The following is an 18,641-nucleotide window of genomic DNA, read 5'->3' as shown; positions in this document are numbered from 1 at the left end:
TGCCTATTAGGTACAGCGAGTGGTAAAATGATAGGTATGTTTATATGACAAGGTTAAGAGCAACCAAACCCCCCTCCCTTTCATACAAGCGGCGATCGAATTGGGGGCAGCTATTGAGTTAAGAGGCTGAGCTACGGGGGCAATTTTGAAGACCTCTCGGCACTCTACGACAGAGAGAGAGAGAGAGAGAGAGAGAGAAAAGAGGAAACAGGGAAGGCACTGACAGAGAGGTAGGAGCGGTGCTACAGGAAGGAGCGGAGATCAAGTGGAAAAACAATTTCAGGATTGATTGATTGCTTAAGCGGATGGGGGATAGGAATAGCCATGCATGTTCACGCACTCACAATCCAGCTCAAGCAACAACAAATCATTACTTTACCAAGCCAGCCCCAAATTAGGAACTAGCTCAGTTAGCCTAACACTTCAAATTACCCTCCCCAGTTCACTAGTGCACTTTAAGCGAACAACTATCAAACAGCTTTTGGTTGCAAGCATCGAGCTACAAGGCCACGTTCCTACACTCTGTAATGAGATTTCACTAACTGGTCAGGTGACAATTTAGAACAGAAGGAATCAGAGCGATAGAGGGAGGGGCGGACGAGAAATGAGGAGAGAATCATCACATTGTTCAATTCCCTGTCCTTTTTGCGGAGACCAAAGACGCAGGCTTGATTGTGGGTATTGACAAACAGTACACAGCAAAGGATTACAGCGCACGCGAGAACACAAACACACACTTACACACGCATAGCTAATCTCAGTTGTCTTTGTGCATTTACGACACTTAACTCCAATATACAATAGCTAAGGCTCACACACCAACCACCGATACTACCATCAAAACAACAGCTTTCACCACGCCAGCAGGCGTCCACTATATCGGGTCACTTTTACACTACGGTGTCATAGCAGATATAGATAGAAAGAGGGGTGAAGAGAAGCAGGAAAATAGAGCAACAGAAGGACAAAAAGAGGGAAGCGGAATGAAAATTGAGCGATTTGTAATTGTATTTTATTAACTCCCAATCCCAATTGTCAATCCCCACATCAATCCAATATGTTACATTACACAACAAACCACAACAACAAAAGCGTGCCAGCGTTGGGCAACACAAAGCAGTTTATGTCTCAATTAGGCACGATTAAAAGATTATCCGGATAATGCAAAAAGCTGGCTACACTAATTCATACCATTAAATTAATGTAGCTTTTCAAATTAATTGTCAGATTCTATCAATTATAAAAATTGTTCTTGGAATATGAATTAAAGGAATATGAATTATAATTTCTCGGCAAACTTACCTCTTCAAAACCTAACTACAGCAAGAACTCATAATAACAGAAACTATTCCTAAAAAGAGTTTCCGATACCCTTATTGAACTGAAAAATTAATCACGCATATGTATCTATCTACCAAAGCATGAGAAAACATATAGTAGAAAATTTGTTAAGATAATTGGCAAACTTAAAAAATGTTTTAAAATTTTAAACAAAAATCTCAACTCCAATAAAATATAACCAGCAGATTGCTGGACAACAGGCGCATTAAAGTGCTGAGACCCCTATCAATAAAAAACCGTGATAACTAAAATATTTTCAGTTAACTTCTTTATTTTTAATACAATTTTTTTAAATTAAATTACATTGTTGTATTAGATGTAAATTAGCCAGTCGCTACCGTATCTTGAGGTCAGCTACTGACACTTGTGGATGAGAGAATAATTGATCAAGCAAACAGAAACAGTTAAGGCCGTAAAACTCACTCAAAAGTCAAAACAGTCAAGCGAAAAAGTTGAAAAAAATACCACCATAATTAAAAAAAATCAAACTTTGTTCGTGAGCAATTAACCATATAAAATGATTAATTTACGTAATTTCTTTTTGGCCCTATTTCCTAACAATAAGTTTTTTGAGAGTTATCAACGAAATCATATTGACGACACAAGAGAAAAATTGGCTTCAAAAGTGCTGTTCAATCTGAACAAACATTATACGTAGGTTCTTTGCCTGCCTTCATTATTTGTATTACAAAATTCGGAGATTATACCATCCTTGTACAAATTTATATCTTAATCTTTAGAAACAGATTTTACTAATAATTGTTTGAAACCTCTTAAACAATTAGGTTTGTCATAAAAAACATTTTTTAAGATCACAATTATTTCCCTCCATTTTTAGACATTTCTTCAGAAAAAAAAATCTATTTGAAAATTATTTTTCATTCAGCCGTACATTCAGGTGCCAAGTAAACAGATTTTCCATCTAATTGTGGCCCAGTTTGTTCTTACTAGAAGGATCGTAATTATCCTATTTATTCTATTAGTATTATTGATAGAATTTACTGGTAGCAAACATGGCCAAAATAAATTTCGTAAGTTGGCGCGATTTCTAATAGTAATAGTTTTTGGTTTCTCAAAAATGTAGGTAAATAAGGTAATTTTCTAGAAATAGTTTGAGAAACTCCTTTTTGTACTACCTCTTCGGTTTTTGTATTTCTTCATTTTGGCGTGAAAGCGCCCAAAAAAAAGATTAATTGACAGAAAAATAAAGAATAAACCAATGCAACCTGTCATTAATGAATTTAAGCGACAACAACAAAAGACACCAAGTGCAGTCAAAGTCAAAATTCCACATATACGTTTTGGAAAACATAAGCTATACACAACTATAACCATTAAATTTTTTAAATACACCAATTTTGGCTCACTTTTCATTTGACTTTTAGTAGTGAACTGCCGCTACTTGAGTTTAGCTGCTGACACTTGTGAATTAGACAGTAATTTAGATAACACAAAACTAAAAAACAAGGGTGCAAAAGTCCCTTGAAAAATCAAAAGGTCATGAACAATTTTGCATAAAACGACCAACACATTTACAAAAACTGCTTGACTGCTTTCGAGGGCAATTAATCCCCCCCCCCCATGAAACTCAAATCATTTCAGTTTCAAATATATAAACATAAACCCACTATCATTGGATGAATTGCTCTCGAACAACGAACGTGGGCAATTTCATTTAGCGGATGCGTGGCTTAAAAATGATTTATGGGTGCAAAACTTCTCCACTGGCGCTAACACCGGGACCTCCAGGTTGGCAGCATGACATCTGAACCACTCAGATACAGAGACTTTTTTCTTCCGCTGACAATCCCTTTAACTAGAGAATTGTATTTCAGAGCGCGCGCAACTTAGATCACTTAAAAATGAAGAACTTTAAGTGCAAAAATTCACTCAAAGAGTCAAAAACTTTCTAGAAAAAAAATGGACAAGTAAAATTTTGCTAGAAAAGACCGACACGTTCGCAAAAATTGCATCAAACTTTGTTCGAGAGCAATTAATCACCCCGATGCAATTCAAATTAGTTCAATTTCAAAAACATAAAAAAGCCTACTAAAGTCGATTGAGTTGCTCTCGAACGAGAGACGGAGGCGTAGCTTGAAATGTTTTATGGGTACAATAAACTTCCACACTGGGGTTCAAACCCGGACCTCCAAGTTGGTAGCCTGGCATCTTAACTACTCACCTTTAAAGGCTTTGGTTTCCTTTCGCTCATAATCCCTCAAACCAACGAAAATTTATGAACGAGAGAGAATTAGATGAATAAAAAAGAAGAAAAACTTATTGAAGTTGAAGAATATTCTGGAGCAAGGCAAAAACGGCAAGGCAAAATAATTTCACTATAAATACACACTTTTACAAAAATTGCTTCAATGCTTTTTTGGGAAGCAATTCAATAGTTTTATAGTTCAAACAAATTTATTCAACAAACTAAAAAAATAGACCTGAAAATAGATATGAAAGGAACTCATTAAAAACCTTCCGAAACATTACCGACTAACGTCAGCCGCATTGCTCTCAAACAACCGGCGAGCGGTTGGCTTCGTCAATAGCTAGCCACGGTTTAGTGAGGCTAGCTTCAGCTTAATTGAGGGGGCGTGAGGTGAGTGCAGCGGGCGGTATTTGGACACCAGGGGGGGGGGGCGAGAGGGGTTCTTTGGCTTCACGGGGCCATTACGGCCTGAAAGATGTGCAGGAGTGGGCATTGGTTTGGTGGGGGGGGGGGGGTGAAGTGAGGGGGGCTGATGGGGGTGCTAACACCGAGAACCACCACTTCACACTATAAGTAGTCTCCAACCTCCAAAACAGTTTCTGTGAATCGCATGCTTGGAGACTAGTGAGTTGAAAGGCTCTAATAGAACTTAATGCACACTGGGCGCTACTTGTTTATCCTGTTTTTGAAGACGAAAAGTTAAATGGGTCAGACGAAAAATCGGTCAACCGAAAAAAAAGCATTTACAGAAGACTAACAGGACTAATATAATTGCTACAAACTTCAATTGAGAGCAATTAAAAATATCATAAAAACGCCCTTACGTTACATGTGGAAACTCAACTTTTGGTTGCTCACTATGCTTTAAACATTACTCGGTCGATGTCCAAAACTCAATCATACATACTCGATTTTGTCGAAGTTTTCCACGACCCACGTTTTATGCGTGTGGAAACCAGTGACAGTTGACTAATTTAGTTGAAATTTATTCCCCAACTTTTCACAAGGCGCTGTCGTGAAATTTTGGGACAATGTTTCGTCACTCGTTTCCACGCCATAAGTCAATAATTTTCACACTATGAGTAACTAACTAACTCATTACCACGTCACCCATTCCCATGGTTACAGTATATAATAACCGAAATTTCTCTTCTTATTACTATTATTGGATTGAGAAGACAATTAGGGGTTTCGAAATTCTCAAAGCACTGTTCACAAGAACAACCGAGTCTCTGAATTTCGTCTCAGTTAATTGCCAATGAAATACGGCAATACAATTTAAGGTAGATATTTTTCCGTGAATACTGGTGACAAAATGTAAGCCCTTTCCGCGATATAAGTAACTTAATTCACGTTTTGTGCAACTAAATTCCATCGCTGAAAATATATATGAATCATGATAATTACGAACACGTTCTGGTCACTCGATTCCACAAAACGCCAAAATTATTGGATTTTGCCTTTTCGGACAATAGCCACGTAATGAAAGAAGTCTGAACAAAATCACGGTTAAATCAAGGCGTTTCTGACTTTTGTTCTGCTTAGGCGTTACTAAAATTACTACTCAATTTGACTTAAGTTAAATCATCAGCATGCGTGAACAGATATATAAAACATTGCAAAAGGGCAATCTGTTTAAATATTCAGAATTCAAATCTATTACGTAACTTCATCATTGTTTCAATAGATTCGAAACAAAATCCAGTCAAGAAAAAAAAGTCACACAAAAAAGTCAGCATATTACCAAAAATAGCAGTAAAATTGACGAGCCGGTAGTAGCATATAGATAGCAAGCTACAGTGCGGAGAAGAACTGCTCTAGAGAAATATGTACCTTGAGAAAGAATTCAAATTTGTGAATTCAACAACACGGAGACCTTTCGTTGGCAGCAGCGTCTACTACTGAAAATGCCGTACCGATTTTGAAGTTTTCACGGTGCACTCAAAAGATAGTTGTTTCAGATTGTGCTCTCTGAAGTTAGGATATGTCTGGCAAGGGTATAGTAAGTTACTAAACTGAAAAACTTTATCTAACATTTGATTGAGTAATCAGCCACTCCTATGAGCTTCTCAGAACAGCGCTCACAACAGAGATCAAGCACAAAAATCGATTCAAAAAAGTTGTATCACTATGTAAACAAAACTTCTCTTCTGATTTTTGTGGTTTACATTTAAAACGAACAAGGAGGCTCGGTAATGTGCAATTGCGCATAAGGTTTCGATCCCGCTCATCCTCAATTTTGGCATATTGTCTACCAAATGAGGAACAGATAAAACCACAAAAATTCAAATATTTTAAAAAAAAATGTAGTATGAACATACAGATGGCCTCCAAAGCAAATAACTCATTGGAGTAAAAAAAGACGCACTAGATTGATGAGATCTGCCACTATTAGGAAACAGGGTCCAGACGAACGCCAAAATCAAACCATAACATTAATTACATCCAAAACTTTATGACCATTTTAAAAAAACACTTAATAACAAATACAAAATAGCGTCAGATTAAACTCAAACTAAACAAAATAACTTGTACTTCAATAGAAAAGATATGACACCAGTCCATAATAAGCCTCGATAACAATTAGACAAAAAAATATTAAAGTAAAAAAATTCGCGTGCAATTTTAAACAACAAGTAATTTCAAAGTAATGAAAACCATTACAAACGAACTGAAAACATTCCACAGGTTTATGATTACCTATGTTTCTATAGGAGGGCATTAAGACCTGTCATTAAATTTTTTTATGCGGTTACAAAACGAAAAACAAAAACTCAATTAAAACTTGCTAAAACGTTGCCGAAGCGATAAAGCCTTATTACGCCCCTCAAAATACGTTTGATTGTACCTTCTTTGAACAGGGACAATTTGGTATGTGACGTCTCATTAATGAGACTAGGTAACTAGTAGACAAAAAAAAGAAGGGTAAAATTAAGTAATACTTTTATATTTTTGGAAAAAAAATATATTTCCAAGGTTATGAAAGCGGTTAGCTACAAATTGAAATTATTAAATAGGTTCGTTTATTCGTCCAAAGGAAGCCCTCCAGTGCTTTAATTATCGAGGATATGTCTTTAGTCTGAAAAAGAAAATTCGACAAGTCAAATACAAAAATTAAAAACTATATTACCTTTTTGTGAAAAACCCGTGTCGAAGCCAGTAAAATCTTAACGAACTGTTTAAAAATCTTACCCTGAAAACAATAATGTCATATATGATCTGTAATTAACAAGACTAGGTAACAAATACAATAAAAAAAGAACAAAATTGCAAAGTTAAAAAGTGTTTTTTAAGCCAAATAATTTCGAAGTCATGAAAGCCACCAGCTATCTACTTGTGATACCTCAGTATATTCACGTTCATTTCATTTATTTGGTGCAGTAAATTTTATATGTATTTATTTAGTTCATTTCATTCGCCCATCATTTCTTGCAAACTTCTTGTCACGAGTTGCTTTTATTTCATTTAACTTATGCTTCCCGCTCCGTGATCAGACATGTCTGATCACACGGTCACGCTTTGTTGATAAGCACTAGAGCCATAATTTCATTCCATCCAATTCAAATTCAGTTGCTCTTTTTTCTTTGCGAGCTCGCGTGGAAGTTAAGTGAATGGACTAAGTTCCAATTTCGCACCGGGAAACTAAAATCTAGTAGAATAATACGCACGCGCCTTGCGAGAGCCTATCAAAACACAATACCATACGACATGGCGCAGTCAGCAAATAAAAGAACACCGCTCGGAAGAGATGCATTTTAGGACAAACCGACAACCGATCCTAACCTACGACGAGAAAATCGGAGAGCCTAATATAAGCTGGCACTTCTTGCAAAAGAAAATAACATTTTTGATACTCTCCTCGGAACGAAACCTGAGATGGTAGACATTCCTTTGGAACCCATCTATGAGGAGACAACTGTTGGTTCTTCGGCACAATCTGAGAGAGAAAGAAATGCCCACAATGCACAACAAAAAAGAATTGGCAAAACAAATGTCAACGGTTAATCGAAATTGGCATCATGTGCGGGGATAAGCCTTGGCCACTCGAGGACCAGAAAACGGTCTCTTTACTCTACTTGAGCATCCGGATGGAAGGAAGAAGAATCCTCAACTGCAAAAATCCGCATATAATGATTGATACGTTGTCCACAGCGGAATTTTGGAAAATTGTAGAGGCTGACTTCATACGACCCGGGAACATCATCTTCGATTGGCATGTTTCCCTGATCACAAAACAACTTCGAGGCGAAACTGTCGAACAATTCCATGGAAAGCTTGAAGAATTAGCGGAAAATTGTGATTTTGAAAATAAGGAGGAAACCTTGATACGTGATGTGTTCATCGCCAATTTGATTGATCAAGAGATTCAAAAAGAACTCCTGAAACAAACAGTCGACCCGAGACAAGCGTTGTAACTGGCAAAAAAAGGAACTCAGGAAGCAAAACCATCAAATACAACAACACAATAAGTCCCTCATCCCGGCCAGCGTGAATGCAATTCAATTTTTCGCTAGTTCGCGATCATCGAATTGGTCACTCTCAAACAACGTCCACAAACAAGGTAATCGCCCACCACTATATTGTTGTGGCGGAAACTGGCTCCCAAATTATTGTGATAAGTGCATCGCAACGGTCAAAACATCTAATAATTGTCACTTGCTGGATCTTTTTACAAAAGTTCGTCGAAAACAAAAGAATTCGAAGCACCAAAATCCAAAGAAAAGAACTGTAAATGGTGGACGAAGAACCACATCCCGAAGATTCTGTAAACTTTCTTCAATCTTCGAAATTCTGCGAATCCGACTACAGTAGCGGGGAGGATAATATGGTCGCTCTCATTCAAAACGATATTGCGAAAATAGAACCTCTGAACAAGCCGATCAAAATTGGCAAAATCTCGACTATTCTGCTTCGGGACTCCGGGAGCGCGTGTAGCATTCTCAATGGTTCACTCGCTTTCTGGTTTCACGAAAACACAAATCCGCAACTCAGGACCTTTTCGAATGAACTAATGCGAATTGAAGGTCAAGTGCAAGCTCCGATATGGAGCAACCGTTTGACCACACATTCGGCTACATTCACGGTTGTCTCCGATGGCCTGAAATCACTAATCGGTCTAGACTTGTTCAACCAATTAGGACTAACAGTATTTCCTTATCTAATCTCCCGTATGCGAAGATCAAAAAGTCACGTGGCTAAATCAAAATTTCACAAAAACTTTCAACCTCGACACCAAAAGGGTAGACGTATACCTATTAATCTACAGGATAAAGTTAACAATTAACAAATTGTTAGCTGAAAAACATAACAAAACTCACTAATCGTCTCGATAAATATTTTATTTCCCCTATCGCAGTTACTGTTAAAAAAGTCCCGACAATTAAACTTACACTGGGTTCAAAAATATTAAAAAGCCATTCACAAAAATAAATAGGAAATTCCTAACATTGATACGCTTATCGAATATATATCTCAACAGATTAGTGCTCCCGCATCGCAGAATACCACTTATTTCTCTACACTAGACCTAAAGTACGCGTACAGTCAATTGAATTTAGATCCCAATACAGCAATCCACTGCAACTTTAATATAATCAGCGGCGACAAAAAATTCGTCTATTGAAAAAGTCATCTAAATTTATCTGGACTGATGTGTATGAAAATTGTTTTCCTGAAATAAAGAATCGCATTGCGAATGCAACTGAAAATAGTCATTACAAACCGCAACTCGGAACACGCGTAAAATGTGACGCATCTCGCTCGGGTGTTGGGGCGGCACTTGAAAAGTTAACAGTTGACGGATGGAAACCAATTGCGTTTACATCTGGGTTCTTATATTCTTGTGAAGAGCGATATAGTGTTAATCAATTACAAGTTCTTGGGGTAGTTTGGTCTATCGAATATTTCAAAAATCACCTGTATGGCTAACATTTTACGGCAATTACAGACCACAGAGCCCTCCTTTGCATATTAAAAAAAACCGTTCCAATAAGTCGTACAATAGTCGTTTCACCTATTGCATAGATAGACCTCTAACTTTTCAATTTGATATTGAACATATGCCAGGGGCAAAAATGGGATTGGTAGACTACATTTCGAGAAACCCAAATCAAAAAGATGAAAAAGTTTCTGCATATGATGAGAAGTTTATCTTTGCCAAATTAAAACTCATCTCTGCCTCTGTCAATTCATTTATTTTGAAATCTAGTCAATCCGCTAGATTGTGAATAAGCATACCCCGCGTCGCAAATACCAATTTAAAATATGCATAAGAATATGCATTTTAAAATTTGCATACCCCGCGTTGCAATTACCAATTAACACTCCACTCGCTAAGCGAAATTCATTTCAGTTCAAACAATCTCTCCAAAATTGGAATGAAAAGTATTTCGCGAGGCGCGATACTCATTTCTCTAAGCCTAATTTCTCGCAAACTAACAGAAATTCCCAAAATATTTCTTAGTCACTACACAAAAATAAAATCAGTGCTTTTTGCCTCAAATCACTCTAGAAATAAGTCCTATAAATTTCAACCAAAATCTCTCCTCCCGCCCTGCGAATCCACCCTACAATCCCCGAGCTCCTATCGCACCACGACTCAGCCTTCAATTCCCCCAACCTCTTCTCGCTCCGCGAATCCCCTCGTACTCCAACAACTTCAATTTCCCAGCATTGTCATCAGGTGTCAGCACTCCCCTAACTCCCAGCAACCAAACCGCCACATTTCACAATGTATATAAAATATTTAGAAAATCATTAATTGCAGCACTCACCAGCACAGATGCAGCCATTAAAGAGGTCCGTGAATGTATCTTGACCAGCAACGAAACCCGCCTTAAAGAAATTAATCCTCACATACTCTTATTGGAGAGACCTCCATGTTCGTTCTGGCTGCGTCTGTGTAGATGAGAAAGTATCCATCCCCAACGTCCTCTGCGAAGCCTTAATAGAGGATATTCATGCAAGTTACCCAGGTAACTGGGGAATGATATGCATGGCCACGCACTACTGGTGGCCATACATGAATCAAGAGTTAATAGCTAAAGCAACGGAGTGCAAACCATGCACGGCAATTGGTAAGAATCTTAAATCTATTATTCCTGCTAAGCAATTCCGACCTCATGTACCTTACGTTGAACCGAATCAAGAAATTCAAATTGATTTTGCAGGAATGAAGTATATTTTTTAGCTGCAATAGATCGCTTCGCTAAATATCCCACCGCATGTATTTATGAAAATACTAATGGACCTAATGTGTTAAAATTTTTGGAAATGTATATTAAAAATCACGGACTCCCTTGTTCTATTCGATTGGATCAAGCAAAATGTTTGGTTGGAAATCAAGTAAAGACCTTCTGCAATAAAAAAAACATAGAAATTAATGAAGCTCCTGTTAACGATCATCGTGCTATTGTTTTGGTAGAAAGACTAAATAAAACGATTAAGAGTAGACTGGCATTTATCAAAGAAGAAAAATCAACTAATAACGCATTCCATGTAAAGCATGCAATAAAGATCATTATACACCAACTGCGTATATGTAAACAGAAAACAACAAAGACTTCGATCTTCGAAGCGCATTTTGGCAGGAAACCTAATACCCCGCTTAGAGTAATCTCTACTTAACCTAAATAATCTAATCTCTCATACAACATTATTAACCACTATTTAGATGAGGACACAGTTACTCCTGAGGACATCTTACCAGATAACAATTGACTCAACGGCTACAAGAGTGATATCAAGGTTGAAATGGGAATGACTCGTGCAACGCGGGATGCTGATGAACGGGAAAGATATCACGGATGAAGAGTCCAGATTTCTCCGCTCTGGTACCTGCAGGCCAAAATCCCGCACAACATCAACAATAAAGAAACCAGGCAAGGCCCTAGTAACAGTACGAAACAGTCAAATTGCCAAATTTGGCACACTACAGGAAATGCAGACACCACTAAAAGTCTAAGCAGACAGGCGCGGGGCGCGCACATGTGAAAAGTTGGTGACGAGCAAATCAAGAGTCACGTGAAACAATTCACCCGTAAACTGAACGGCGACAAGAAGATGAAACACCGCATGCGAGAAACTGGTAGCGTAGTTTCATCTTCCCGATCGCACATATCACGCGCGATGTGAGGGCGGATCCCCAAAATTGCGAACATTACCGCGATACAAAATCAGCGTAACAATGCTTACGATCAATACACATCGAACTGATATTACCCCGACATTCAACTTTTTCGTCAGCCCTTCAACAAGCCGCACCCGCAACCCATGCAACGCAGAGCAAACGCGCCTCTGACAGAAACCACTGTAGCCCCTCGTATTACAGTTTTGATAATTCCTCATCTGATTCAACAATAGCAGCACCGCCAAAACGACCACACTGGGCGGCAGACGTCGAAAATTTTCAAGCCCCATCTGTTTCTAATTAATATAAAGAAGATCGAATTTTTTTAAAAAAAGACCGACTGATTACAATCCGAATTGTTTTTTTTGGATCTTAGCAGTCCAAGATGGGTCCAAAGCTAGCCCTGCTAAGGCTGTTCAACCATTAGGAACACCTAATTTTTCTAATGCCATAGATATAGATAATTTGTTAGTTAAAATATCAACAAGGAGGCTCGTTAATGTGCGTTCGCACATGTTCCGACTCGAGCTCATCTACATTTTTGACTCAATTGTCAACCAAAGGAAGAGATAAAAACAGATGTTTGAGTTTTAAAAAATTGTTACAAAACCTAACTACTAATTGAATTACATAATACCATGCCTCATTACAGCGCTCACGAGATCTGCCATTGAAACGACTACGAGAAAAATCAACAAACAGCAAAAAAAGCAAAAACAAAAAATTCACGGCAGAAACCCAAAATCTAAATTTAAAAGCACCTAGTAACAACGTCAAAATGCAATCAGATAAAACCTTAACTAGACAGAATTAATTTTTCCTAAATGTACAGCAGATGGATGTTTTCCTTATTGAGACTAGATATTAATTCGAGAAAGAAGAAAAAATGAGGTTAAAACCAAAAATCAATCCACATTTTTTAAAGCAAATATTTTCAAAAGTCTTTAGCTTATAACAAAATAAATCTTAATAAATTCACTAATGTCATTATGAAACCAATGGTAATTGTCTTTGGTTAGACTAAGCCATAGGAACGGACTAAAGACGCAGAAAATCTCAAAAATTTCGAACAATTTTCAAAAACAAATTATTGAAGCCATTAAAACCATTAGCTATTACCTGAACATTGTGTATTTTCAATTTGGTTTTCATTTATACTAATTCAGCTAAAATTACACTGAGAGAGTAAAGAAGTGTCAACCCCTGATCCGCGTGCTAGTTTTCTAATTGACCAGCAGACTCCGACTCCGGATGACGACGTCAGGTCAATGTCAGTACATGAAGCAGAAAACCAAGAAAAATAATTGAAACGCAAAACTAATTAAACAATGAAAAAACAGTTGAACTCTTAATTTAGTATTATTCTATTAATAGATATGATAACCAGTACATATATTGTTATTATTTATTTAACCGGGACCACGTATTAATTTGTCAACATAGTTATTACTGTTATATACAAAAAAAATTGTCCTGTAAGTACAATTTTTCTTTTTCACAACAAGGGGTATGTGACATCTGAGTATATTCAAGTTCATTTTATTTATTTGGTGCAGTAAATTATATATGATGTATTTATTTTGTTCATTTGCCCTTCATTTCTTTTTTCTTGTTCAAACATCTTGTCACGAGTTGCTTTCATTTCATTTACCTTTTGCTCCCCGCTCTGTGATTAGACATGTTTGACCAACCGTTCACGCTTTGTTGATAAGCACTTGAGCTATAATTTCATTTCATCCTATTCAAATTCAGTTGCTCTTTCTTCGCGAACTTGCGCTGCAAGTTAAGTGAAAGGACCAAGTTCCGATTTCGCACCGCGAAACAGAAATCTAGTAGAATAATACGCACGCGCCTTGCGAGAGCCTACCAAAACACAATACCATACGACATGGCGCAGTCAGCAAATAAAAGAACACCGCTCGGAAGAGATGCATTTTAGGACAAACCGACAACCGATCCTAACCTACGACGAGAAAATCGGAGAGCCTAATATAAGCTGGCACTTCTTGCAAAAGAAAATAACATTTTTGATACTCTCCTCGGAACGAAACCTGAGATGGTAGACATTCCTTTGGAACCCATCTATGAGGAGACAACTGTTGGTTCTTCGGCACAATCTGAGAGAGAAAGAAATGCCCACAATGCACAACAAAAAAGAATTGGCAAAACAAATGTCAACGGTTAATCGAAATTGGCATCATGTGCGGGGATAAGCCTTGGCCACTCGAGGACCAGAAAACGGTCTCTTTACTCTACTTGAGCATCCATCTTACGACACTACTTAGAGACAAAATTGAAAAGTTCAATTAAATTCTTCGAAAAAGTGCTGTCGAAGCCGTTAAAACCATAATCCACATCTTTAAAGATTTTGATATGTTCACTTTTCCTCGCTTTGAACGCCAATTATTTGATATAAGATCTGTTAATAATGATGTAATGCGACAACGAGAAAACGGCCCAAAGGCAAAGACCAAAAAATCAAAACAAAATTGTGAAATCTAGCAAAACCAAAGCAATAACTTAAGGCATAAAACTGCAATAAAAGTTAAATTTAATAGTTTAAATAGTTTAATTTATTAGAAAGAAGAAGTATTCTTTCCTTGCTGACACCAAGATACAAGTTGACCAAATTAAGGAAAAATAGAATCAAAGTTCAATAAGCCATTAATTAATAAAAAACCAATTTTTTCAAAAATTCAAAACGACCATAGGCTTTAAATTTAAAAAATAGATAAATTAGTCTGAAGCAGCTATTAGGGCAATCGAACAGATCACCAGTGAGCTTTGATTTGAAATCTCCTGTTCCTAATTAATATAAAGAAGATCGAATTTTTTTAAAAAAAGACCGACTGATTACAATCCGAATTGTTTTTTTTTTGGATCTTAGCAGTCCAAGATGGGTCCAAAGCTAGCCCTGCTAAGGCTGTTCAACCATTAGGAACACCTAATTTTTCTAATGCCATAGATATAGATAATTTGTTAGTTAAAATATCAACAAGGAGGCTCGTTAATGTGCGTTCGCACATGTTCCGACTCGAGCTCATCTACATTTTTGACTCAATTGTCAACCAAAGGAAGAGATAAAAACAGATGTTTGAGTTTTAAAAAATTGTTACAAAACCTAACTACTAATTGAATTACATAATACCATGCCTCATTACAGCGCTCACGAGATCTGCCATTGAAACGACTACGAGAAAAATCAACAAACAGCAAAAAAAGCAAAAACAAAAATTTCACGGCAGAAACCCAAAATCTAAATTTAAAAGCACCTAGTAACAACGTCAAAATGCAATCAGATAAAACCTTAACTAGACAGAATTAATTTTTCCTAAATGTACAGCAGATGGATGTTTTCCTTATTGAGACTAGATATTAATTCGAGAAAGAAGAAAAAATGAGGTTAAAACCAAAAATCAATCCACATTTTTTAAAGCAAATATTTTCAAAAGTCTTTAGCTTATAACAAAATAAATCTTAATAAATTCACTAATGTCATTATGAAACCAATGGGAATTGTCTTTGGTTAGACTAAGCCATAGGAACGGACTAAAGACGCAGAAAATCTCAAAAATTTCGAACAATTTTCAAAAACAAATTATTGAAGCCATTAAAACCATTAGCTATTACCTGAACATTGTGTATTTTCAATTTGGTTTTCATTTATACTAATTCAGCCAAAATTACACTGAGAGAGTAAAGAAGTTCCTTTGTGCCACATTTGAATATCATTGGGATCTGTTATTACTTGAATGTGCTAAAAGAAGAGAAAAAGAAACAAAAATACACCACTCACAAAAATTTTATGAAAACGCATCTTGTGCACCAAACAAAACATTAGTTACGACATAATATCAGTAGACATGTTAATTTTTGAAATTCAAGGAATTGGATGGGCCCTCTCAATGACGAGAATGAGTTACAAGTTGACGAAAAGAACAACGAAACTGAGTAGTTTGAAAAATATCGAAATTGTACAAATCATAAACTTTGAGACTATTCACTATAAACTGACTGCTTTGGGAAACATCATTCATTCACTTTTTGAGAAAACAAATGGTATTAACGTCATAAAATTCAATAGCTTTCAACGGAAGCCAATAAAAACGTTAAATTATGTCTCGATGCGACAACAAGGATATTTGTCACTCAAAAGTTATCATTAAGACAATAAAATATGTCGCTGACTATGAAAACAACAACAAATACTGGCAAAATCCCAAAATTCAGTGGACAAGTGCAAGAAAGTGTCGAAACCATTTAAACCATAAGCTTTTCTCTGGAAAATTTTTCTATGATCAATTGAACGTCTTTTCTAAGCCAATGGGAACTAACAATATTAGAATAATGTAATGAGATTTCAAAAGGAACCAAAAATACGAAAAAACATACAAACTTAAAAATTTATGAACACTCGTGCAACAAATTCAAAAAACCAGTAGTTAGAAGATAAAACCGCTAACTAGATAAATTTTTGTTGAAATAAAAAAATGTCATTACTGAGAATAACTTACAGTTCACGAAAACAGGTTTAAGATTGATTAATATTCAAAAAAAAACTTTTTAAAAGTAATATTTTTAAAGACTTAAGAGCCATTGAACTCAGTAGCTTTCAACGGAAGTCAACAACTACGCTCAGTTATGCCACGATGTGAGTACAAGGATGCTACTTTTCTGAGCCAATGGGAGCCATTAATATTAGGATAACAGGATAAGATTTCAAAAGGAATCAATAAGAAATGTCCAAAAACTTAAAAAAGGCTTGAAATCTTGTGAAGTTGAAGTCATATAACCAATAGTTAGAAGATAAAACCGCCAACTAGATAAATTTTTGTTGAAGTAGAAAAGAAAGGGGTTCTGTCATTAATGATACTGACTTACAGATCACGAAAATAGGTTTAAGATTAAAGTCTTAACAGCCTTTAACTTCAATAGATTTTAACGGAAGTCAGTAAATACGCTAAGTTATGCCTGGATGGGAGGACAAAGATGTTTATCATGCATGGGTAATCAATAACAAATCACAATAAGTCTTATTTATATGAAAAAAAAAACAAATACAGGCAAAAACCAAAAATTCTGTAGAAAAGTGCAAGAAGAAAGTGTTGAAGCCATTTAAACCATGAGTTTTTCTCTAAAAACTTTATCTATGATCAATCGAACTTGTTCGCTAAAACAATGAGAGCCATCAATATTAGGATAACGCGATAAGATTTCAAAAGGAACCAATAATACAAAATTTCGAAAAATAAAAAATGAAATCTTGTGCCATTGAAGTCATATAACCAATAGTTAGAAGATGAAACCGCTAACGAAATTAATTTGGGTTGCAGTAGGAAGAAGGGGGGTCTTGACTTTACTGCGACTGATTTACTGTTCACAAAAATAAGTTTATGATTAGTTAAAATTAAAAAATTAGGAAATTTATTTTCAAAGTCCTAACATCCATTAGCTGTCCACTCAAAGCACTAGATAGGTTCACTTAATGTTCAGTACGAAACCTACTGCACTTTTGGACAACGATTTTATGCCATAGGATTCCAAAAATTTAGTAAACTCGAAAGGAAAATCGATATTTCATTTAAAATTACGAATACTGAGATACGAATCCAAAAAGAAAACATGAGCGATTCCTTGGGAACGAATTTCTTGTCCATTGGGCTTCATTTGATTGTAAATGAGATTTGTCATTAACGGCACCTGGATGTGAAAAGTAACTAGTCTCCTGGTGACTTGAAAAAAAGCAAAATTTTCTAAAAAAGCTCTCAAATAGAATTCGATTTTTTTTTAGCAAACTTCCCTATGAGACCAGAACTAGTCTTTTTATTACCTTTCGTCTTTTAGAAACAGAAAATTGATTCATTTTGCAGCGTGAAATTTAATTTTGAATTAAAATTTTCATAGAAAAATGTTCATTCAACAAAAATTAAACATGAAACTTTCAAACCTCGATAAATCCTCGAAAAAAAAAACAAAAATAAAACATAGCTGGCAGATTGCCAGAATATAGCAGCAATAGCTTCCTAGATCGGCAGTCTAAAAAAACAGTAAAAAAGACAGACCAAAAAAATTGTCTTTTCATTGAAGGCTGATCTGTTATATTTTGATTAAAAATCTGTATAAGTTATTGCTGCCTCTATTAGCTGATCTCAAATAACCTTCATTTAGAGTGACACACACCCATTTGACCTTATCTCTTTGAATTAAAGTAAATAAAAGTCAATTTCAAAGTGAGGAAATCATTTTTGAGAGAGGTAAATAAGTCAAGTGTGACCAAAAACTTAATCACGCGAATGAACAAAAAAAACTCGCTCCACTAAGAGCGAAAAATGACGTCACGCATGCAATTCAGTTGAAATTGCATGAACGAATGAACAAAAAGTGGATGTGACGTCATTTGGTCGTAACAAAAATCATGACGACGAAATAAAAAAACATAGCAGGACAAGTCCTGACGTACAATTCAAAGAATTTTCATTGACTAAACAGAAAAACTAGACCTAGAATGGACTATGAGTGGATTGAGAAAACCATTTTTAAAAAATCAGATAAAAAATGCAAAAAAACAGAAAATCAATGTCAAAATGCCGCATGTGAACAAAAAAACCACTAGCGAGAAATGAAAATTTAATTCAAACAAAAAACTAGGCCTAGAATGAGCTGTGAATGGATTGGCAAAACCAATTAGAAAATCCGATCCAAAAAATCGAAAAAACAGTAAAAATCAGAGTGAAATTGCCGCATGTGAACAAAAAAACACTAGCGAGAAAGCGAATTTTTGTTCAAACACCATTTTCTCACTCTACTTGAAATTTAGAGCGAGAAAATTTCACGCCGCAAAACCACTCGCTTTTTCGCTCCACTTCATGTTTTGGCGTGACCAAAATCACTACTCCAATTTGACTTCAAAAATCATGAAAATGTGTGAACAGATCTTAAAAAAAAGACAGCGCCCCAATACAA

The 18,641-nt window shown here is 36.0% G+C and overlaps 1 protein-coding gene across 1 annotated transcript in view; it reads right to left on the bottom strand.

The window, feature by feature from the left end:
• The window catches only part of LOC142358703 (uncharacterized), a 389,942-nt gene that overhangs the window by 357,283 nt on the left and 14,018 nt on the right, over positions 1-18,641 (bottom strand). The window lies entirely within an intron of this gene.

The sequence above is a fragment of the Convolutriloba macropyga genome, chromosome 2 (assembly GCF_964194025.1).
Source record: "Convolutriloba macropyga chromosome 2, txConMacr16.3, whole genome shotgun sequence".
Classification (NCBI taxonomy): Eukaryota; Metazoa; Xenacoelomorpha; order Acoela; family Convolutidae; genus Convolutriloba; species Convolutriloba macropyga.
This window is presented reverse-complemented; position numbering and strand designations above follow the sequence as displayed.